This window comes from Schistocerca gregaria, chromosome 8 (assembly GCF_023897955.1).
Source record: "Schistocerca gregaria isolate iqSchGreg1 chromosome 8, iqSchGreg1.2, whole genome shotgun sequence".
NCBI lineage: Eukaryota > Metazoa > Arthropoda > Insecta > Orthoptera > Acrididae > Schistocerca > Schistocerca gregaria.
The window spans coordinates 431,321,217-431,337,361 of NC_064927.1; positions in this window are offsets into that span (position 1 = coordinate 431,321,217).

A 16,145-nucleotide genomic window follows, 5' to 3' on the forward strand; every position below is an offset into this window, starting at 1 on the left:
GCAGGGCCCTCTCGGCAAGGTGATTTGGTAGAAGTTAAGTCTCCTAATCCCAATAACGACGCGCGCCAACAAAGAAACAGACAATGACTCGCACCGCAGGCAGCCACGTGCGCCGGCTGGCTCAGAGAAAAATAACATAGACGCTAACCTTGAGAAAAATTTTAGCATTCCTTACCGTTGTGTACAACATGATAATTACTTTGAAGTTGAAACTCTGCGCCCTAGAAAGGGTAAAGGATTGCACCACATTTCACATGTAAAACCGTTTATTTAGAGATAATCTGTTTTTTTAACTTTGTCTTTGCCATAAAACATTTCACTTCACATTTCTAGTATGCTGTATCACACTGAGAAACTGTTAACATGCAACAATGTTTTGAAGTTAACTATCCAGTCTAGAACCTAGGGCACATTTTTAAACAGAAATTACGAATGCGTTGTTATAGTGAACAGACGACACATTGTTGTTATTTGTACATTCTTGCTTGTTAGTTGCACGATTACGTAACGACTATAAGGCCTACATACTTAGAACATAAACTGTTAATGAGGTTTTAATGCAACATTTTGGTTTAGTTGAAAAGACATTCTTTATTTGAAGTACTTTCTGTGAGATTAAAGATGACTTAGCATTTGGTTTTTTTGATAGCTACACGATTATATCACGACGCTACTAATGTGTGACACAATTTACATTGTGCTTTTGCGGTGTATCTGTTTTACATCTGCACAGTTTTTCTGAATTCTTCTGGAAAGGAAAACATGTTTTAGTAGTAACTTTGTGGTATAGCTACAATGAGACAGGCTTTTCTGTAGCACAACAATACGTTACAGTACAGTACTTACTTCATCACAGCAATAAGCGTAAAAACTACGATATCTATACGCAAAGCATTTCACTTTTGTTTATCATGAGGTAAGTACATTGACTTCTGCAGAACTTAGCTTTCGGAGGACGATAAGTACGACACTTCCACAGAGATTATCTTACAACAAGACGCACAGTTTAGCGCTACAGTACACGTATTTGAGTGATTAATTTTGTACTTAAAACATTTATTTTTAAAGATATTTGAAGTACAATGATACAAAGGTTTTCTGTGATACATTTCATTCCATTTCTGTAATCTGTAACATCTGAGGATATAATTACATTAATCCTCAGGGGGTACACACCTACTTTGTGTACCATGTGTTTGGCAAGCACAAGGAGCCCTACCTAATATGGTATTTGCTTATACAACTTTACACATCGGTATCATATTTCTCTAACACAGAATTACACAGCTATCTGATTATTTAACTAAGAAACAATTTTTTTTCTACATCAGTGACACATGTTTACGCAATTACACAGCTGGATTACTTCACACTTACGAAATTGTATTTTGTCTGTACTTTGTGAAGTGTTCATATTTTTTCAGAGCCATTGTGATACTATAAGAGCTTTAAATGATGTATTTGGTATGGGATCATGATTTTTAAAGTACTTTTGAGGTAGATGACACTTTTACCATGAGCACAGAATTTTTTTGAGTTTTGAAATTATTCAAGGAAGCCACGACGATTTTGAGATTTAGCTGAGGTTTTATGATGTTATGATGACGATGTGTATTACGCTGTTGCGCTATGTTTATGATCAATAAGCTGATGCTATATGAGTTATTTGATTATGCTACGTATCTGTTATGATGGAATATTGAATAAGTGTCTACGAATAAGGTAAGAAATAATGAGTAGAGGTTAAGGACTCTGGTTTGTGAAAAATGTTGTTGAAAACCAAGAATTGTACTTTAAGATTTATGAAAAGTAAGTAAATGTGTGAATGTATTACAATGCCGACGAGAATTTTTTGGACACTATTATATTTAAAGGATTTTGTTTCTACAGATTTGTGACGCAAATTCTCAACCTGTGAAAATATTTTTATCTGAGACTGTCACTGTAGCGGAAACTGCTGTCGTAATTTTTTCAGTAAGAAAGGTAAGTGACCACCTGCACGTAATGCGTCGTGGGCACCCAGCTGTGCGACAGTCGCCTTGGAAAAATGCCATTAGGGTGTGCCTTTCAGAGGCACAGGTAAAAAAAAAAAAAGGGGGGTGCGGGGGGAAGCCATTATCCTCGCTATTGGCATTCCTTTGTAGAAAGCATCGCAAATACGACACCCTCAAACTTGAAAACATGATTACACTGTAGAGTTCTTAATTTATGATATTTACTGAAATGAAATGATGAGAAACGTTTCATGTCTATTGTCTTGCTAGTTGAAAGATTGTTTACTGCACTATGAAACACCATACGGCTAGCGAATGACGTTTCACGCCTTGCTTTGCCTATTTTGTTTAATATCTAGTTTATAGCTGCACTGCAGCATTGGTTACTATAAAATTTAATGGATGTACTAATATAAATATCTTAGGCCTACAGATCCAGTAAGTAAATAATAACTTTATGATGTACTTAAAAAAAACGAAGGAGCTCAAAAAGACATTTCTCTTCACAGAAACTGTATACAGAATTTTCTTTTCAAGTACATGGTAATATTTTTTTTACAATAAATTTTTTTGGTGCACCACTTTAATTATATAGACTTTAAGATGTGAATATACATTTCCCTTATCTGTATTGTTGTCTTTAGTGTACTATTTTTTTCTGCTTGTGGGTTTGTCATGTTTAGGTATAAGTTATTACACTTATTGCTGCTTGCTTTGCTTACTTGCATTTTTTTGTCATTGCTGTTTGTATTAATTTTTTTGTGCTGCTGCATTGCCTCATCCCTTAGTTAAGCATCTGAGCTCAGTAGATTTAAGTTAGCTTAAGACGGGGTAGACTATATAAGAAACTAACTATGATGATTTGGAAGAAATGCATTGAGAAGCTATAAGAAAATGGTTTGGCCAAAAAAGTAGTGTACAGTGGAAAAAAACTTTTTTTGAAAGAGGATGTGAACAGAATACAGAAAGCAGGTTTAGATAGGACTTTTTGGGAATAATGATGATCTAAGGGAGATCTCTATGCAAAATACTGCAGTAAAACAAACCCTGTCTTTTTCTTTTAAGTTATCCTTCTATGTGTTTATGTACCATTGTGTATTTGTCTTTTTCCTGCCTTTATGTGTTTACCTATTAAGATTTATGTTGTGGAATTTTTCAAATACTGTGTTATTTTCTTTGTAAATATGTTCAGACATTATATATTGTGTTTTGTTTTAATGCTCATGTGTGAAGTTGATGTTTCAAAAGTTATTCTGATCTTTTATGTATGTACTTATGTCATAATTTTTGTAAAACTGATGTATTTGTTATTTCGATTCTTTTGTAACGCCTGTATTACTGCAAATGTTATCTGTACTATTATGTTCTTTAATGATATTTTTTGTACCTTTGTTGTTGTATTCTCATGTTATAAAATGGTAATTGACACCTGTTCATCAAATTAAGTAACTTGTAAATTACATTTCACTGCACACGTTTCTGTTGGTCATAATATATGGACAATATGTGAGAAGTAGGGACTGATAGTGTTTGCACGTGTGTTAATAATTCAGTAAGGGACTGGATAACAGCATTGCTGGTTCTAAGGACATTTCAAAAACAATTTTTGTGAGTGCACAAATGGTGGTTATGGACTTGCTATATTCTCCCCAAGACTCTTCGATGGTGATTGTGCACCTGCACAGTCGCAACAGATGGCTGTTAGCCATCTCTACAAGGACTGCAGTGGGTCTGCACCTCTGGTGGCCCACCAATACCATAATCTCTACAAGGACTGAAGTGGGTCTACACCTTTGATGACTCACCAATACCATTATTTATACAAGGACTGCAGTGGGTCTGCACATCTGGTGGCCCACCAATACCCTAATCTCTACCAGGACTACAATGGGTCTACTCTGTGACGACCTACCTACCAATATTCTTCAAAACTTCGACTGACTCTGCTGTGGGTTTGCTCTGTTGTGGCCCATTACCTGTCTGCATGTCAAGAGTCAGCACTGTCTTTCCGTTGGAAGGACAACACTACTTCTTCAAGACTGCATGGAAATCCACTACTTCCGTGTGCATTTTCTTTTACTACTAAGAATTTTGAGAAAAACACTGCAATTTTACTTTGATGAATGATCAGGACTGTCTTTATGGACAGTGAGAGAATTTTAGCTTTTGACCAACATTGTATCGATAAGTGTGTGCATTTCATTTCTTTGTTATTGTAATTATGAAAAAATTTTTCAAATCTGTACTGGCCACAGCCCAAAACAATTTGTAAATTTTTTTGTGGGGAGCATGGGGGCTATGTAAGTAGGCTGTTTACGTTTTCTTATTGTTAACGCCACGTAGCACTCTGTATGAAAAATCACTGGCTGTGCTGTGCGCAGTCTGTGACTGGTGTGCATTGTTGTCTGCCATTGTAGTGTTGGGCAGTGGCAGCTGGATGCTAACAGCGCGTTGCGTTGCGCAGTCGGAGGTGAGCCGCCAGCAGTGGTGGACGTGGGGAGAGAGATGGCGGAGTTTTGAAATTTGTAAGAATTGGTGTCATGAACTGATATATATATTATGACTTTTAAGGTAAATACATTGTTTTTCTGTATTTAAATCTTTTATTTGCTAACTATGCCAATCAGTAGTTAGTGCCTTCCGTAGTTTGAATCTTTTATTTAGCTGGCAGTAGTGGTGCTCGCTGTATTGCAGTAGTTCGAGTAACGAAGATTTTTTGTGAGGTAAGTGATTTGTGAAAGGTATAGGTTAATGTTAGTCAGGGCCATTCTTTTGTAGGGATTATTGAAAGTCACATTGCGTTGCGCTAAAAACTATTGTGTGTGAGTTTAAGCACAGTCGTGTATAATTGTTCAAGGAGGACGTTTCACATAGACCAGTCTTGTATAATTTTTCTAAGGGGACGTTTCAATACTACTAAAATCATTATACCGTTCAAAGAGTGCAAATACGGTGTTTACATAGTGGATGACTCCTATCATCCGCGATGGTGATAGTGACAAGAATTATAGCGCGTGTAACAGACGGTTAGCAAACGAAAGAAATGATAGTTACATAGAGCAACGTACCCACAGTCATATTACGAAACACGGTAGCCAACTGTAAAAAAAGATGTAGATACTGATAAAACCGAATTTTGATGATGCAGCAAACAGAAATTGAGTGTGTCACTGTTTTGTGAGCGTTTACACAAGTGCACGTTATCCTTTTATCTAAAGCCTATGTGAAAAGATTAGAACGTGCAAGAAACGATGACTTAGAGAGAAAAATTCATAATGACTTATCATCAAACATTCACCTTTGGACTTCACCTGTGTAGAGTATGTGGATAAATCATTCGTTATTTCAGTTTTGGCCGTTGGAGCTAGCGTACATTCCCTGCAACAAAATGTAACGACAGAAAACAGGAATTGTACCTGTATGTTATATTTGATGACGTGTTGTTATTTTCTACTAACACTCTACAACTTTTCCATCCGAGGTGCATGAAACGGAATTCTGTTCAATATTATAAGTAGCTCCCAGCTGTTACATTTGCCTTATGTTTCACACTGGGTTGATATCGTGGTAGTTTTCGTTGGCTAAAGAGTACATTTATGAACGTCGAACCCTGGACGAAACATCAAAATTAACACTCCAACAATAAGGGCTTTATTTACGATGTATAGACACAGAGGCTGAAACTGTGGGTAAATTTGTTACAAATAAAACGGAAAAAGTGACTATTGAAACAATTTTTGAATGAAAAGCATGTAACCAACATTTATAGTTTATTAATTGATTTTAAAACCATGGCATAAATAATTAATGATTAATGTAATGAACTGACGATATTTAGAATGATAAAAGCATTGAAATAATTAAGCTATTGAACTCATTCTGTTATCGTGGCTATGAATAACTATATTATGGTTTGAAAGAGGAACCAGCAATGGAAACTAATGCATACGAAAAAATTGCACTTGATCTTTAAAATTATAATGTACAAATAACCAATGAAATTTGTTGGGCAATTAAAATATATTTAATAACTTGTAATAACCGACCAAACTTTACCAGAATTTTCTCATGTTGGGAAATGAGAAGAAACGGTCTGTTTTACTTGGTGAAAAAGCTTTTCGTAGTCAAGATCACATAGATACTTCCTTATTTCCGACAGCCTGTTTCGACAGACTTTGATGTCTGTTCAAACATTTTTGTTACAAAAAATGTTCATTGTGAGTTGGAACCTCGTGCCAAGTTCTCATATTAGTGGATAAAAGTAGGGCATTGTACAAAGGTTTGTCAGAAATAAAATATTTGCTATCAAAAAGAAATATATGCACATGGCCACGTCCGTATAGGTAAAGCTCACAGACGACTGTTAAGTCTTAAAGGCTTAAGTCACAGCAACCATCATCACACGACATATCAAAAACTGCCTGTGCGAACTATGTAGCTGGTTGGTAAGACCAACATTATCGTGCTCTAAAACCACAGTTGTTCAAGTACAGTCGTTTTTCTGTTTCATTGGATTTCCCAGTGTAGAGATTCAAAGCCAGTGAAGAACAGCAGTATATATCGCTTACTCAATGACGCAGTGGTGCCTAAGAAAGATAATTCACAACTCAGAAGACGAATTGCTGCACTTTCTGCGTGGGATGATAAATTGGTAACCCAATATCAAACATCATATTTCAAGAAAATATCACGATTTTAGCAAGATAATTCTGTATCGCTCAGAAACTAACTCGTTGCTCATAGGTTTACCATAGATATTCTGCGTTGGTGTCATATCTAGTTTATACTTGTGACAGTGAGACTGCTTTTCTGGAGTCGGAAGTTAGATCGTGAACGCCAGTAGCCAGAATACAGAAAATATCAGCGAATGAGTTTTTATTTTTTAAGCAGACCCAGAATATACAGCAGATGCATCAAATGCAAGCGTAACATCACAAATTAATAACTACATAAACTATTTTGGGTTTTCAGTCTCAAGCATATTATAAACTGAGAAAATCATTGACCAGATACGATGAAGTTTTGTGGAGCATGTTCAGTGGTTTTACTGAAGAACGTTGTCATAGGTGCTACCTGTAAAATAAAGTAACAGAAGTGAACTGACAGCAACACAGCAATGATTACGAAATATTTACATCTACAAAGAAATTCCGTTTAGCTACTAATAACGAAAAGCTTGTAATAACTTAAGTGAACAGAGCAAAGGAAAAATGCACTTAATTAAAAAAAAAAAACTTACTGAGATGGCATAAAGAAACGAAACTATGCTTTGTAAAAAGAGACACAATTACAAAGTTTTAGTAAGTTTTCTTAAGCAGAACTTTAGTGCAGGCTATAATAATCATAGAACGAATCTTCTACCCATCATAATTAAAAAACTATCAGTGCTGACTCCAAAAGTATCAGTGTGTAACACATTGAGACTGAAATAAGAGTCAGAGGTTCATCTTACAGGGTACGGGGCGTCATAGCAACATCAAAGTAACTCCTTCTGTGTGACTGAAAAATAATCGGTACCTCTCGGCTATCACAATAATTATATACGAATTATAGAGGAGTAATTGCTAGAACAGACATGTTAAGTGGTAATTGGCAAAATAAATTAGTACACATTCTGTTGATGAGCTCTGTGAAACAAAGATCATGTTGTTTGGAGTGGAATTTACACACAGCAAACTACAACAACATCAGGAAATAGAAACAGCGCAATGCAGATGGGCATTTGTTGGTGGGATGTGTAGAAATTATCGACATATCATCGGATGATTAAGCCAAACAACCAAGTGTCATTAATAGTGGCTGTGTTCAATCCGATTATAGCCCAAAATTAATTCCTCCCAGTGAAAGAACCGCTGAATAGAGAGGAAAAGCGTCCACACTTCTGTATCTCACACAACACAGATCGATCGTAAGCTAGTTTTCCAGATGAATATGTGTTCACAATTCTCTTCTGTAGGCCAGGGTTTCCCAGACAATGGCACGCAGGAACGTTTCTGGTGGTATGTGTATAAGTAAACAAAGGGTGTACTGACATAAGTAAGAATATTCTTGTCCGTTACGGTACTTTATTTTTGAAGATGAATGATAGTGACAAAACTGATTGATGAGAGTGGCTTTTGTTTAGCTTTACAGAAAATGGTTTTACCACTGAATGTTTCGTTCGGACTGTACGCAGAACGCAGGATCGGAATATACCGCCCCAACCCCTCTCCTGCCTTGGGCGAGAATGATTCATCTTGTTTTCACGTTAGCGATATTTTGATCGGGTCTTGTCGGTGGTTATTCCAAAGTTTTCGTCCACCTGCGAACATACACTACGTACCAACGTGTGCCGCTGCAGAACTTGTTACTCGATGCAGATGAAAGGTTTACTGATTTTATTGTGTGACTGACAAGCGATTGTCCTTGTGCTGTATGCTTATGCTTAGAAGCACTTTCCATGAAGCTGTGAAACGTTCTTTACTAAAACGTCGACGAAGTTCTAACCACTATGAGAAAATAAAACCAAACCCGTGGCAAAGTTCGTCAATAGTGGAACTAGCTTAATAAAGACCTCATACGTGGCTAGTTTTAGAACGGCAAAAACAAACGAAAATTTCACACAACTGCTGGTTCTCTCTATCTGTCCACAGGTACATACGTAGTCCATGCTGTTTCGGGGAGGGGGCGGGGGAATAGGGGAGCGGCCAATAATCTGACAATATTCCAACAAAGAGAACTTACGATTGTCTTCCTATATGGAAGAAACGTTGATACTATAACTGCGTGAGAGCAGTTATTTTACTCTTCAAACAGACAGGAGTACGGATGTTAGAAACATGGCACAGTTCAGTGGCATAGCTTGCAAAAGAAAGAAAAATCATTTGGAATAAAATGAATATTTATTGATTAAGTATAGGTTGCAAAGGAAAGTATTTAGTTGCCAATTAATGCTCCTACGAGCCATGTCAGGCGAACAATTCATATATATATATATATATATATATATATTTGTCTCGTCCTTTTTTCGGCAACCTTGCTTATTAAATCGTCCGTAGCCCAAGACGACTTCAGTTTTTCGAGATGTTGTACCTCTATCCCCAAATGTTCTGCCTGTAGAGACTGCACTGACAAATCTGAGCCGTTCTTGGCTCTTAGAAGTCCTAAGATAGTTTTTAATCAGTTTTAATCCCGAAAACCTTCTTTCGGCTACTGTAGTCGTTACAGGAAGGGTCAAAAGTAGGAAACATGCTGTTATTACCTCCGGGAAACTGGATGCAAGGCTACTGAATATAATCAGTAATAATTCCGTGTGTTCCTTAATGTAATGGATTTTATGAATTTCAATTTTTAAACACACTTCTAAAAAAAAAATATTCATTCAACTGAAATGATATGTCTGTACTGTATTTAGCAGTCAGTTTTCCTGCTTCCTTTTTTATTATTTAATTTCAAAATGATGTTATTCCGGTTGTAACGCTTCAGTGTATTAATAAGGTTACGGAGGTTTTGAAATCTTTGTTTAGTTTGAGAAATGAATACAACGAATCAGCAATAGTACACATTGACTCTGAAGTGCGATCTCGGGTCTGAAGTTCTCTCATATTCTAATAAGTCATCAAAATATCGCTTCGTCATTTTCCGTCTTTTACTTTTGAAAGAAGTTGTTACCTCCCACTCTTTTGCTGGGTCTCTGCACTGGGTTTGCAAACCATGGAATGAATTTTGAATTCTTATTTCGCTCATCCTATTCAAAACATTACTTCGTAAAATACTAGCTTCCTGTAAGTCATTATTTTCAATGTGTGGAGCCTAAGAAATTGATTAATAAACTTAAAATGATGAATTAAAAAATGCGACAAGCACTATAGAATCGCTGTTCTCCAAAATTTTAATTATACTTTTATTTTCGTCACGCTCGTCTTTTTTTAGTGGAAATGAAATTTATCTGGTACCAAGTTTTCATTATTAATTAATAATTTTTGTTTATAGCCATTAAAGTGTAGTGTCTTGAAGACCATCTAGTAGGGCATTTTATATTTTAAATACTTATCGTTACTCAGCACTTTATACTATTGCCAATTCCCAAATTATCGAAAAAAATTGACACTTTGGAACAAGTTTCACAGTATCATTTAAAATTAAATTTAATTCGTGTGCCGCATAATAAATATAAATATATTCTTTTGTAAGGGATTTTAATCCTACATACACACCCAACGTAACATTTGCTCAATCTTATCTTTGCCCTCTACATTTTGACAAATCAGTTCCATATTCTTTCATAATATTAAAAATTTCAGATTGAAGTCCTCCACTATAATCAACTGCTGATACAAGTCCCATAAAGGACTCGCAGATTTTTATCGTTTTCTGCTATCGAGACGTGTCGATAAAGTACAGAAAGTTGGTCAGTTTTCGATAGGTAACTAAAATAATAGCCAGAAATGGAGATTTTTTAATTTGTAAATTAGTGTTTTCTGTAACTCATTTTGAATCGTGGGGGGTTAAGTAGTTTCTTTCACCTTTTGGCTTCAGTTAAATTTCATTTTAAATGGGATCATAATTCGATAAGAAACGTAAAATTGACATGAACTTTCCAGATTCGGAACTACGGCCTTTTAAAGGTAAACTGTATGAATCTATAGTAATTATAATATTAATAACCGATGCAATACACCTCACCATAAAGTAACGTTACTATTGATTTCACTTTACTATAAATTATCTGTGGTATTACCTTTTTACCATTTATTTAAAGCGTTAATATGCTGCTGTGAGCTTTCATTGTTAGATATACATTGTCTAACATTGCTTCGAATGAAACACCGTTAAACAATACTTTAATTTTTATAATTAACCTTTAAACCGTGCCCGGTGAACCCAAAATTTTTCACGGGCGTCCTTGATAACGTGCAACGTCAAATACGGCTCTTCAGTATTAAGATCGCTGCTGTGTGAGGCTTCCGAGGTGCTGAAGGTGGATGAACAATGGTGCGTTGGGTACACAACTACCCACACACCACTTTCCTGGCGTGCGGCATGACTGCTGTGGTAGAGATTCGACAAGTGATATTTCGTTGAAGCACTTTCTTTGCAGAGTCATTGATATTCATACGTTGTACATTTTTCTACCAAAGAATGTGACATTAAAGCAAGCCGGTTCTGATACAGAAGTTTCATGAGTGAGAAAAAACTGACATTTAAAATACGGCACTTCTAAAACTGAAACGATCCTGTTACGTGACCTTGTAGTGTTGAAAAAGTAATAGATAATGCTACAGGAAAACGTTTTCACCCGTCTAGTAATGCCAGAAATTCAACTTCCCGCTCACCAAAGCAATAATTCCAACAATATAACATACACGACGTAACTGATGCTGCACCGCAATAGAAATTGACTGATGTTTCAGAGCCGCACAAAAAGTTCTAATCATCACCGGCGGGATTCCTTCAGAACAAAGGAGGATCGTGAAAATGTGAACACAATAGTGGAGTACAGGTCTTAGTTTGAGCTGGAACACGACGGAACGGCATTTCGGTGACTCCCAGGGAAGATTCTTTTGGAACCAAGTGGACCAAGTCCGCATTGGAGACTGAAAGTAATGCGCTTATTTTAAAACTTAATGTAAAATAGAATTTGCCGCTGCGAATGCACCGGTGAACCTACTATGATTGTTCTGTGTGTTGCGAAAGAGTGTTAGCGATTTGTTTGCAAAAAACATACCACACGAATGTTAATCTGCAATAGCTGAAGAACTGAAAAGTGCTTTGACTGATATCTCTGTAATTGTGGTCTTCCCATTTGTGAACCTCTGTGAGTTTCGTGTGTATCGAGAGTTATTTCTGTTCATTCATGTTACACTTTTGCAATGTGTTACTTATGTACATATATTGTAGTGTTTCTGGTCTGTTTCGATATAAAATGTGCCTTTCTTTTCTTTGCTGAGCTATGTATTCATATTATCCATTCATGGCAAATGAATGTTGTAATATTATATACTATATAATCTTATTGATCTATGATGTTACCCAAGGCGCATCAGGATCAGAACCAAATACTTGTAGCAGCTCTAAGACGAAATTAATGGTCTTGGGGAATATGTAACCAGCAAAGTGAACACATTGAATATATCATACTGGAATTTATATCGCTGATTTAGACGTTTTAGTCTACCTACAATCCATAAATTCACCAATCTTCCTCGGAAAATTCTATTTTTGTCCTTACGTATAACGAGTTTTCCATCCGGCCACTTCTCCCAAGGAAATATTTTTTTCTGTTGAAGGTATCGGCTCTTACTTTGTTTCCATTACGCGTGACAAAGAGCAAAAATCTGCTCAACATTCTTTTATAATCATTGGGTAATGGATCGAACACTATACGCTAATAAACGCGGCTCCCGAACAACAATACGTTAGAAACGAGTTTACAATGGGTAGTTAGCACTATAGTTACATTTCTTGCATTGATTTCGAAAACAAAATATAGTAACATTGGACTTAATTACGCTTCGGACGGAAAAAGAGTTCGTAATTCGCCTTAACCGAAATTCGTGTTAACGAGTAAAATTTACGCTTAGAACTAATGTATTCCTGCCTGGAGCGAATTTTTTTCGCGTCGACCATCAGTTCGTATTGAGCGATTTTTCGGTAACGAGGTTAAACAGCAATGCCGTACTTCATTGATTAAAGTTCTATGTTATTAAATGTGTACTCTATAAAATCTATATTGACTGATTTTATTTTTCATCACCCTTTCCACGCCAGATGTGTTGGCTGGAAGAGATCTCTTCCTGGTATCGATTCACTGTTGGAAACAAATTTAATGTATCACCATCTTGTTAACTGCGTACGATGAAAATTCATTTAACTGGTACACTCTGCACTAAGCGCACATGTATAATTATAGCGAACGCGCTACTCGCGTTTATTTACCTGGTGCAATTTGTTCGACTAGACGATAGAGCTAGCTGCAACTTTCCACATGCCGCTGCTATCGAGCGACAAGCACTGCATGCGCACACTTAATATAATCCTATGATTTATTACCAAGCTTCAAATAAAATTATATATGTTGTACATTTCCAAGACGACGTTATGAGTCCTACGTTACAAAGTGTAGGCAAGAACGCTACATAATGTAACCTAAATTATAAACAAGCAGTATTTTTCGTTGGAGATAGATAAGTATTAGTACTTACCATTGCATAGTAAATGTAGCTCAAAAAAAGTGCAAGCAACGTTCATTCGTTTTGGCTTCAGACGGACCAAACGGCGTGGACCACGTCTTCTTCAATCAAAGGCGTTGTTTGGGTGTGGTATGGGGAAGCATGGGGCTCCGCACGCCGTTTTCCAAAGGGAAGTCGCCTCTTCAGACATTGGAGACACAGCTTTTCGTTCAAGTAGCTCCTGATTTGGCATCGTGAGACATAGAGGACACCATTCCGCTCCTTCCAATAACAAAAACTCCGTGCCTTTACAGAAAATTGTACCAGTGTCCGCTGCACAGTAGCCATCCATGATTACCACTCTGTTATGGCATCATTCACCATTTAACCCAAGGCGGCCAATGCATAGCAAAAATTGATCACTTTTTCTACTTGGAACTCTACTACGTTACACGTAGACCACCAAAATTTAGAAATACAAAATCCAATACGCTAAAAAGAAACACAAAGAAAACCTAGAACTTCACTCAAAAAATGACTTTTAGTTGATAATCGTAATAACATATGCGCCATCACAACAAATATAGTCGTTAAAATATCGTTGCACATGCAGTCACGTCACAAGAGAGAAACATAACTAGCGTACACACGAGCCAGTTTCTTCAGTAAAAACAGAAGTACAACTTCAGCCAACATCACTATTGTACAGCTTTTATTGTGTAGCATTGAAGGTGATGAGCGGTTTCGGAGAACTACGTTTCCATCAACAGATCTTCTGCAGTAAATTTCACTGAATCATTACTCAATGCATCATACGAGCGTGTACTATGTATTTGCTATAGATTCAGTGAAATTTACTACAGATTTGATGATGGCAAAATATAATTTGCTGAAATTGCTCATCACCTTGAATGCTACACAATAAAATCTGCACAATAGTGATCTTGGCTGTTTGAAGTTGTATTTCTGTTTCTACGTTAATCTAGATCGACGCCTAATTTGATAGTGCCGAGCGAATACGTCTCTTCAGTAAATTTTAGCTGTGAAGTTGTTACGTCAAGGTGTCCACATGTTTCGTCATCCTCTTACAGTTATTTTGGTTTCTTCCTTAATGGTAATTCAAATTGATTTGTTCACTCATTAGACTCTTTAAGCACATTATGACTAAGCATCATCGGTTGCAGTACTGATATCATTCGAGCACCTGGAACTTTTCGTTATTTTGGCTTTTATAGACTGAATGAAGGTTTTCCCCTAAGGATGATATCTTCTAGACATTCTGTCAGCAGTTTTTGGGAACCTTTGCGTTTTCCTTTTTCGCTAGCAGAAGCTGCAATCGTTCGCACGGTGCAGACATTTGCTGCTTTCATTTCCACATGGTTCTTTGAGACCACTGTTTTAGTCACTGCAAATGGTTTCCCAGCACATTACTCTTTCTTAGTTTAATAACTGTATTATGTTGTGAGACCTTAACTTTTCCCGGCAAATCGAATGTTCAAATAACTTAACGGGTTTGCTGCCGGGTGACGTCGTCGAACACAGCCTATATTTCGACAGGAGCACACCCTGCCATTCTCAAGGCACAAATGCAAGGAAGAAAAAATGTGCAAGTAAATTTAATATCTCGGTCACAGAGGCGAAACAAGGAAGACACCACACACAGAACAAATGTCAACACAACCAAAGATAACCAACAACAGAAATATCGATTGTTGCTATTAATCAACAGGTGAGGTAGCACTAATTCTGTATGTGGTGTCTTCCTTGTTTCTCCTCTGTGAACCGAGGTATTAAATTTGGTTGCACATTTCTTTTCCTTGCATTTGTGCCTCGAGAATGGCAGGTTGTGCTCCTGTCGAAATATCGGTGGTGTTCGAAGACGTCACCCGGCATCAAACCTGTAAGTTATTTGAACTATATTATGTTGTTTGTAGGGTACAAAGGTGCTCTATGAATATTATTCCTTTGCAGTCAACATTGTGTTGTCTTTTAATTTGTATTGCTCTGCTTCTGCATGTAGTACCATCGAAAGCGTTCTTAAAGAAGCGTTTTGAGACTATTTTGATGCAGGATCCGTTAAGTGATCATAATCCATTCAGTGTAAACCGTGATGATACGAAAATGTAAATCACATCTAGTTAATGACCTGTTCAGTTTGCAGCATGCTTAAGACAGAAAAACAAAACTAATTGTGAAAGCTATTGATTTATGATGTTTAGTAGCACTTTGTTATTTGTAACTACGCTCTAGCACATAAATCTAGTTACAGAAATGGGAATTATCCACACTGGTTTATACTTTCTCTACTCGTACCCTCAACGACTATTTGTTTGAGATGTAAGCTCTACTCCTTCCATCCAAACCAACACATGGGGTGTGCAAATGTACTTTTCCATCCACTACTGTTATCTAAATTTCTCAACAAGTGAAAAATCATTTGAAAACTCTGTGAGTGTCAATTTCATTCCTGTATGACACAAAATTATCCTGCTAAATTCGTTTCATTTTCTCTTATCTTTTCCATTGAATAATAACCTGATGTTCAGGTAAGGTTTGATTGCACGTTGCCAATGTGTGGTCTTGATTCCAAGGAAGTCGTTATATGCAAAAACTAAAACTAATATAGTCTTTTACGTAATATATTTATGTCTTTGCCATCATTGGGGCAGTGATGGAATAGGAAACGCCGCAGTTGTTCACAAGCTACGAGATGAAGTGTCTACAGCGTAAAATGAAAATTTCAGTTTTGCCTTCGGTTCGAATCTCGATGGAGATAAGCTGTTTATCTCTTCCGTGATGATGTACAATCAGGCAGATGGTAATTCAGCGAGGAACAACTTAAGAAAACATCTATATCTTATGGCTTATCTCTACTTATAGTGTTAAGCTGAGAAATATATGACTTTGCATGTTTGATAATGGCTGTGTTTTCTGCTTCTGCTGTGATAATTGTTAGTTTCCTGAGAATACATGATTGTGGTACAATAATTTGTTAACATGT